We start from the raw sequence: 10,290 nt of genomic DNA, 5'->3' as shown, positions 1-10,290 counted from the left end.
ATTTTTGTTTGGTCTCTAAAACCCAATGTGATGTCAAGTCCCGACAACAATGAGTTGGCCACATGTATCTTGATGTGGAAGGCACACGAATTATCTAATAGTCTTTGCTATACTAACTAAGTGGCTAGATGATCCAGTGATATTTTCATTTTGCAACAATCTCCTTATGTCATTCATCTCTAGATGCATATCCTACTTCTTGCATTGAGCAACTATGATTAAGTCTAACAGTTTATCCAATATGTTTTTCCCTTTCCAACCAAGGTGTTTTACTGGTCTTCTAATCCTATTGATGATTCCTCACTACTGTCCTTCTCGAATGAAATCCAAAAGCTTTCTATCACCTCTTTTGACTCCTCAGGCATGTCCCTCAACAATGCCTCCTTCTCCATCGTATTGAATCCTAACCAAGACATTCAATCATGCATCGGTAGTTGTATTTCTCAAGCCTAGAATTGGTCTAATTGTCACTTGGCTATTGGTTTCTTAAAAGTTCCTTGGCTTTGCCCTTAGATTTTTCCTTGTTGTAGTTTTTCATATAGTGGGGTTCCTTTTTATTGTCAAGGGTTCCCTTAATTCATGTATTTCAATTGTAGGGGATTTGTTCAACTTCAATCAATAATTTTAAATCTCTAACAATGCCTCATGCCTAAATAGGGCTTCTTCTTCCCTAACAATGTGCTTAGATGTGACTCACATTATTCGACAATATATTGTGATCAATCAAGCTTTTTGTTGTTAAAAAAATTTGTGAGTTTTCAAGCACTCCACTCCCAATTTTACAACTCACTTTCAACTTACGCAAAACAATGTTTACACATAGGACTCTCTCTCTCTCTCTCTCTCTCTCTCTCTCTCTCTCTCTCTCTCTCTCTCTCTCTCTCTCTCTCTCTCTCTCTCTCTCTCTCTCTCTCTCTCTCTCTCTCTCTCTCTCTCTCTCTCTCTCTCTCTCTCTCTCTCTCTCTCTCTCTCTCTCTCTCTCTCTCTCTCTCTCTCTCATGAATTCTTATGATTATGTTGTAGTAGCAAGGTCAACAATATGAATCTCGAAAACCCAAGAGAGTTTCTAACAACTCCTAAAATTCCTTAACCACTTCCATGAGATTCAACTAGCACAAGGTGAAGAAGAGTGCAGGATGAAGGTTGTGAGATGATAGTTTGAGTAACTCAACTACCAATTCATGCCCTTTGTTGAGCAATTATAATGTGTGTGGCCCAAGAGTGAGTGTCTTTGATGATCTGTTCAAGTTAATGATAGAGGATTGAGACAAGTGTTGTGTGTCAACAAGTCGACATGTTTGAGAGTTGATGAGTTGACATGTTCTTATATCGGTGAATTGGTAAGTTTATGTTTTGACGAGTTGTCAAGTTTGTGTCAATTAATTGATCAATTTCAGGTTGACAAGTTAGATGAGTTGTGTTGACAAGTTTATATTTTGATAAGTTTAGATTCCAACGAGTCTCAAGTTGACACATTTGTGTCTCATTGAGTTGATAACTTGACGAGTTTCGTTGTTGACAAGCTTATTGGCAAGTTGACAGGTTGACAAGTTGGTAGTTGAAAAAATGACAATTGACAAGCTAACATTTGACATGTTGACGAGTTTATGTGTTGGAAAGTTGACAAGTTTTACATATCAACACATTGATATGTAAAGTTGACAAGTTTTTCATATCAACACATTGATGAGTTTATGTGTTGGAAAGTTGACAAGTTTTACATATCAACACTTTGATGAGTGGCTTGACAAGTTTCTTTGTCGACAAGCTTCCTTGTATTGACATGTTGACGAGTTGATGCATTGATAAGTTAAAAATCTTCCCTTGTTTTGATGAGTTGATGAGTTTTATATTGGTCAACTAACAAGCTAACAAGTTCCCTCAACATGTTGACAAATTGACAAGGTATCTTGATTGGTGAGTTGATAGTTTATAAATTGACAAGTTGTCAATGTTAGCCATGGCTTGATGCATTGTTTGCCCTTAGCATGGTTAGAACCTTAGTCATAGTAGTTATATATGCCAAGCAGCCTTTAGATGCCTCATGAAGTGTAGTTATGTAGGCCGTTTTTAGGCATGACCTAAAGAGGTATCTATAGTGTCTATCCCATTTTTTATCATTCATGATACTCATGACCTCTTGTAAGATGGATATTCATGATTATATGTGAGATCTAACAATTGGCGCCATGGTTCTTTGTGTTTCTATCTATTTTCAGCATATTCGCTGATCTATGTTTTCTAATTTGCTATTTGTTAGTGCTATAGTATGTATTTCCATGTCTCTATGTCGTTATTTTCTAAGTTTCCTATGAGTTGCCCGATCTGGTATTATGTATTTTCCGCACTACCTACAACAATAAGATGTATTTTCGTATGAGGCAGTGCAATCCTATTATGCACTCTACATGGCTTAGGGGCTGCAACACTTGTGATCTTGCTTGCCATTGCTTCCCTATTTCTCTATGTTAAAACACCAACAAATGACAATGTTTGATGAAGAAATTCAATTTTTTTGTATGAATCAATAAACACATTTCCAAAAGCAAGATGATAGTACCCTTCCTATGTTGTTCTATATCTTTCGATTTAAAGCTTAATCAAAAACACCTCTGCTTGATGCCAAAAATATGAAATTTTTGTTTGCTTCAAAAGAACTTGGAGGAGATTTTGTAGATGTAATAGGGGAATGATACACAATAGTGGTCAGTAGAGGTACCGACAACTTGAAACTCCTCTCTAAATGCTAGAAATTCCTCTTCATCTAGGGTGCCAATTTCTCTTACTTCACCACCATCCTTATGTAATAACTCCTGCTATTGTCTTGCCAATAACCCCCTTAACTCTTTGGACTTGCTTCGGGTCAGGATGGCATTTGATAGATGTGGATAATTTTTTTGATGCACATGTAGAAATGCAAAATTAGACCTTTAGACTACATCATGATGCTTTAGGCAATATACCACTGCTTCAGGTTAAGTGCCTAACTTAGAAGATCATAGAACTCCTCCCAACTATATGGCAGAAAGATTATAGCATCTTGTGCTAGGAAGCATAGTGCTATTAAGAAGTAGAGTACTTACTACAAAGAAGTTTCTTAATTTTGATCCTCTACCTCCATTGAAGAAGAAGAAGCCAAGAGCCATGAATCCCAACCCACCAAGCAATCCTAAGGTTAGAGCTTCTAAGTTCTTTGACAAGAAGAAAGTGGACCCAGACTACCATGTCACATAGTTCCAAACAATCTGGGTGGCTAGTGGTTTAACAACATATCCAGGGACTAGGTTAAGCAACCATTGTAGGTAACCATTGGCACATGTAGTAGTGGTCTTAGTCAAAATACCTACAAAGGTCACTGAGGGTTAGGCAATAGGCCAATAGCTAGAGTAGGAAATTAACGAAGTTCTTCAAAAAGATGTGCCAAGCAAGGGTGTCTTAAATGTAAGCCAACATGGATTAGAGCCACTGGTAGAGGTTATGATTGTTCAAACTATGTAATTGTGGAATATTGTCTGGAAGAGACAACAATTTTAGCCATCACTAGGGCTACAACCAAGCATAATATAAATTGGGATGATCAGGAGAAGGCTAGGGAAGTACCCTCTATAGAAATTTAGAAGTTGTAGAATCAAAAGGAGTCAAAACAACTCAATCCCATAGATTTTTGGTATGAAGTGCAGGGGATTCAACCACAATATGCATAAAAATAGCATGATTTGCCACTTACAAGGGGTACAATTTAGTGGCTAGCAACAAAGTCCAAATCTTTATGAATAATCTCAATTTTCCCATGAGTTATTTATTGCATTAGCTAGATTTTCGTTACTGTAAACTTTAGAATAGATCCTTGACTTGATTCCAAGATTTAAGGAGAAACTCTTAACAAAGATTATGCTAAAACAAGGAAAACTGTGGAAACATTATGCTATTGATAGCAAGGAGAATTCTGAATGTCAAGGCATCATCCCCACATAGTTTGAAGTGCTGGATTATAAAGTGCCAACCATACAAGTGGAATACTTGGGCATTAAATTTGATGATGCATTATTAGATGGCGGATTGGGAGTAAACATCATAAGTGAAGAGTTGTATCTTGCACACAAATTACAGGGACTAGTACCAACACCATTTCAAGTCAAGGTGGCTAACCAACGAAGGCTTTGGTCTTTAGGGATCCTAAAGAATCAACTCATTCAAGTTACAGGGCTAAAGTTTAAGGTAAGATTTGTTGTCCTCCACATGGAAGCTCTAGGAGATTCATATCACATGTTGTTGGGAAGGCCATGGATTAGATTATCCAAGTTGAAGCAGGACTGGGATGCAGATACGGTAATCATTCCCCATGGTGGCAAGGAGGTAAAGTTATCTATAGTTAGCAAGTAGTATTGAAACCCAAATACTGTCCATTGGTTGCTTAGACAATAAATGTTGCAATCAAGATTGAAGATGATGAAGCAGAAAGCTTTTTACAAGCTAATCCTACCATTGTATCGGTCTTTGAAGTGGATGTTGAAAAAAATATATCTAAATATAATGTGTTTATAGCAATACCATTGCAAGAAGCAACTTTAGCACTATAGGCATAGAGTTTACTGCTGCAGGCAAAAGGGTCACTGCTGTAGGCAACATGTTTACTGCTATAAGCAAACAGGGACTTGATACAAGAAAACAATGACCTGATATAATAGAATACTAAATTGGATGGAGAAAGTAGTGATTGTCCTAAGAGAAGTAAAGGAACAAGTGTGGACACTCTCAAAGAGGAGGACAATGCTTCATTAGAGATAGAGGAGGCTCTTAATAAAGCCAGTCAACAAGCCATTATTGATGCTGCAATGAAATATAAACACACTATGAGCAAGTCAACAAGAGTGCTTGAAGATGATATTCGGGAAGTATATGTGGATGTTCAATTAAGTTGTAAACTGATAAAGGTGAGTATTTTTATTGAGGAAGACTTCAAGTAGTAGTTGATTCACTTGGGAGTACACTGACATGAAGGGATTCGATCCAAGAGTGTGTCAACATAGGATCAATTTGAAGGCAGATGCTAAATCTATTATGCAAAAAAGGTACCGCATGAATCCAAACTATGCTAAACAAGTGAAGGAAGAGATTGACAAACTTCTTAGAGTTGGCTTCATCAAGCCCATGAATGAAGTGACTTGGTTGTCACCTATTGTAGTAGTACCCAAAAAGAATGGCAAGTTACGAGTTTGTGTAGCAACAATAACTAACCCATTCCCTCTTTTGTTTAGAGACTCTTTATTGGATGATGTAGCAGGTCATGAGATCTACAATTTTTTGGATGGTTTCTTAAGATACAATTAGATTCGAATGCATCCAAACGATATGGACAATACCTCTTTTATAACAAAATGGGGAGCATTTGCAAGTACTATTATGAATTTTGGTTTAAAGAATGGACACTAGAGTTTTAAGGTGCAATACATAAAACGTTTGATCCATATCTCACTACTTTTATGAGAGTTTTCATAGATGATTTTTGTGTGTTACAAACACCAGAGTTTTAATGTGCAGCACATAAAACCTTCAATCCATATCTCACTACTTTTATGAGGGTTTTCATATATGAATTTTGTGTGTTTGGCAAGAAAGCATATCACTTATAACATCTTAGACTGTGCTTTGAAAGATGTTGTCAACTTGGGATGTCTCTTAACCCATTTAAATTAGTTTTTGCTGCTAAAAGAGGGGTTCTTTTAGGCCATATTATCTCACAGGAAGATATGGCTATAATTCAAGGAAAATTTAGGCAATTCAAAAGGTTGTTGTACGTATAACAATTTAAGAAGTGCGCTTTGTGGGGCAAGTAAAATGGCACAATAGGTATCTTCAGTATTTAGCTTATTTTTGTGTGCCACTCACTTTGCTTATTAAGAAGGGAGTTCATTTTGTATGGAGGCATAATCATGATAAAGTTTTTGGTATACTAAAGAAGATGCTTGTAGTGGCACCGGTTTTGCAACCTTCGATAGTGGGACATTCCATTTCATGTATTTTTTGATGCATTTGACATTATGATGGGTGCAATTTTGATGCAAAAAAAGGTTGTAGGCTAGTTTAGACCTGTCTACTATGGAAGTAGAAGGCTTATAGTAGTTGAGAAGAATTATACAATGATTGAGAGAGAAGCTCTTGGAATGATATTCTCATTACAAAAGTTTAGGCATTACCTATTAGCGAACTAAGTAATTTTTCATGTGGATCATCAAGCTTTATTGTACCTCATTCATAAAGCACAGGTTACTGGAAGATTAGCAAGGTGGGTGCTTCTTTTGCAAGATTTTGATTATAAAATAGTGCATACAATAAGCAAATACAATGTCGTAGCTAATTTCTTGAGTAGGATTGAGTTAGTAGACCTTATACAAGGGGTAAATGATTAGTTGCCTAATGGAGAGCTATTTAATGTTCATATACATCAATTCAATTCCTTCTATGACCAAATGCTGAATGTTTTGCTTGATGGAGTAATATATGTAGAATAGTCTAGAGATCACCATAGAAGGTTGGCATTGCAAAGTAGACACTTTTAGGCTATTATGGGAGTGCTCTATAAGAGCGGCATTGATAATGTATTGAAAAGATGTGTGACTGTTGAAGAAACAACTCGCAATATTGCATGAGGCACATAACAGACTAATAGGAGGTTTTTTCATATGAGATTACAGGTAAGAAGATTCTTCAAGTTGGTTTATGGTGGCCAATAGTGCTCAAAGATGCTCATCAATATGCAAAGAAGTACATTACATGTATGTGGGAAGGTACGTTGAAATACATGGATCTAGAGCATGGCTATGGCAGATGGAACACAAAGACAATGTTCATGATGACATAGATTAGAGAGACCAAATGTTACTTAAGTGAATTAGGTTCCAAGACGGAAGCTTGGACTCATAAACACAATCTTGAGCATGACACTAACTGTGACTGAAAGGACAAAGTACAATAGTGTTTCATCATTGAATGATAAGAAGGTACATCACTTTATAGGCTCATGATGGTTCCCTTTTTTTCCACTGTGCATATGGGATTCAAGACATCTCTTCTTAGAGCATACATCATTTGTCATTTCTCAACAAGGTCAAACTTAGCCTAGAGACAAGATGCAAGATCATCTAGTCCTATACATGTAGAACCCTTTCAGAAGTGGGGCATTGATTTTATAGGTCATGTTAAACTAGTAGCCCGTTAGAGTAAACATCAATATATTTTTGTATGTATAGATTATTGCACTAAGTGGGTTCAAGCCAAAGCTTTGTAGGATAATAAAGTAGGAAGTGTAGCATAGTACAGAAGCGTATGTAGCTTGAAGAGGTTCAGATCATAGCTCACTACAATAAGCATGGGTCAATTGACACATCATAAATAAGATTTTTAAGGAGGGAGATATTGTGATTGTATATAATTCTAAGCTCGATAAGCACCCATGGAAGTTGAAGTTGTGGTATACAGGTCTGTATGAAGTAGTTAAAGATGTGCACCAAGGAGCTTTTGTTTTGGCCACATTGTAAGGTGAGATAATTAAGCCAATAATTAATGGATTTAGATTGTGGAGATTAATAGAGCCGGACGATGATGAATCAATTGAAAAGGCACAAGGAAAGCAAATAGTTGCAGTCAATTTGGTTTAGCCTTCAACAGTGTTACTTGACACATCAAGCTATGATTTTCTACTTGATACGACAATCTATGATTTTTTTATTCTTATGGTTGATTATAGGTTTTCACGGAATGATTTTCTACATGGAGTACCACTATACCAATGTGAGATTGTTGCCGATGTCTTTATCTTTAAAATAATGTTTGATTCTCATCCAGAAGCCATACAAGTCTTGATTTTGCTGTATGAGGTGTGAGATGTTTTGGACCTGTTCACAGTCCTATTGCAAGCAATATGGGACAAAAAAGAAGTGATGATATTTTGCACAATTAAGGCTTGTCCATGGGAACTTAGGCCATGGTGAACATATGTTTAAAGGCTTTTCACAAACTATGATGATGTGGGAGAACATTATCATGACATGGGTGAAATATTCTTTGACAAGATTTCTATTTCCTAACCATGAAATCATGGATGATGGGACATTGGATCAACTGACTCCAATTGAAGGTATTTTACCATTGGAAATGTATGAAGTATTGAATTTTTAGTTGTGTAAAGGCCAATTGAAGGACCAAAAGGTAAGTATCAAACTCACTGTAAGTACTTAATGTAATCAGTATGTAGAACACTTCCTCTTTTTGTGGAGTTTCACTTAGTGTGAATTTGAAAAAGGGGGAAAAAGGGGGACTACAACAAAGGGGCAACATTGCCTTGCTCATGCATTTGGAGCACCAAACGTCCCTAGTGCCATATTGTGCTTCCTTGTCTTCATCTTTCATCTTATTTTTAGCCTCTCTCACAACTAGATTTTCAACAAGGCATTGTTGGTGGAGTCATTTTGAAGACTATGGGAAAGAAATATCAAAAGCTACCCATGAAGAGGAGGCAATAGCAACAAAAAGAAGCGTATGAGGAAGATTGGAGTGATAACCCTCCTAAAATCACACCTTCAAGGTCCAAGGAGACAACCCCAAAATCATCATTGGCCATGCTAAGCAATGAGGATGGTGAGTTGGCAGCTCCCTTGATTGATTGCACTATCTACATGGATACATCAGAGCCTAGCACTAGAGGCTGGCTGATGCAAATTGGGTTATTGTCTTTTGCCAAATTTCCATGGGAATCATGGAGTAGCAATGTTTGTGCAAAAAAGTAGCTAGCTATTCTTAGGGAAAATGGTAAAATTGGGAGAGAGCTGGAAATTACACCTTCTCTTTGTCTCAAGTCTTTTCCCTTGAGCTCGATGATAGGCCTAAACATTGACATTGTACGAATGAAGCAATGCAAAAGGATTTTGGAAATGCCACAGGTGCAAGGAATCATTATGTATTTAGGCATGCCGATCCCAAAATAAGGTATTTCATCAAATGGTTCATGGAATGTTTTCTTCTTTTCATCAAGACTAACACAATCACCAAGGATACATTTCATCAAATGGTTCATGGAATGTTTTCTTCTCTTCATCAAGACTGACACAATCACCAAGGATACATTTGGAATCTTGTGGTATGCCAAAAATGTTGCTATTCCTAATTGGCCAAGAACTCTTCATGACAAGCTTATGCAGGAGGTGCATGCGTTTACTATTAGGAAACAATAGCATAAGAATAGAATTGGATCGATGTTGGTGGCTTTGTATGCACACTTGCAGGTTGTATGTTTGACAATTAATGCATCTCTATGGCATTCACAAAAAGGTGAGAAGCTTAATGCCTTCAAGAAATTGAAATTAGTGGATGGTATCCTTGTGGAGGACAGAGATTCAGGTCAAGCCAGTTGCTCCATTGAATATGGGATTTGCCTTACATGATGTACCACATGGTGATGTACAACTTCATGAGGCATCTAAAGACTACTTCACACATAGAACTACTATGTCTAAGGTTCTAACCATGCTAAGGGCAAACGTAGTGCAACAAGCCATTGCTAACACCTAGCATAGCCCAATGGATGGCTGGTATAGCGATGGCTCGAACCCCTGCATGTCATGGTATCAAATGCCTTATCCAAAACTAACTACCTAATGAGGAAAATTATGGCTCACTCACATCCTTGCACCATGAGATAAGCCATATAGAGAAATGATAAGTAGAGCCTCTCTACTAGGATACTTATAGCCCTTTATTGCGATTGTATAATCCACTTTGAAGACTGTCACAAAACATAGGTGTACATATTATAAGTATAATGGAAATACAAAGTCTGACAGTGGCAAAGAACCTCATGAGCTATGAGGGTCATGAGCATCATGAGAACGAATGATAGGATATTCTTGTGCATGCTTCTCATGTGATGCACAAGGTAGAACATCAACTTCATGAATCCTATCAAATGGAAGCTCCCTTATCTTAACCTGTTTAGTGATATCATGCAAGAAGTGATGTCAGCCTTCATAACATCATAATCAGATAACCGAATTTTAGCATTGTCATGTCGCTTTACACTTTGCAACTTAGTAATCATGCCCAAAGTCTATCATACTCAACTTGCATTCCTTCCAGCTTCTCCTTGAGAACATCCTTCTCATGAATCAATGCTTCCAAGTTTTCATAAACAAATGATTGTTGCACAACTACATATGGCTGAGAGATAAGGTGAGACATTCTCCCAACAATGGCATAACTCTAAATAATGTATTCATCATAGTAGCCAAATCTATC

Source organism: Lygodium microphyllum, chromosome 21 (assembly GCF_053477565.2).
Source record: "Lygodium microphyllum isolate KBCC chromosome 21, Lygodium_microphyllum_v1.1.10, whole genome shotgun sequence".
Lineage (NCBI taxonomy): Eukaryota > Viridiplantae > Streptophyta > Polypodiopsida > Schizaeales > Lygodiaceae > Lygodium > Lygodium microphyllum.
The sequence above is the reverse complement of the archived record's forward strand: the minus strand, read 5'-3'. Positions refer to the sequence as shown.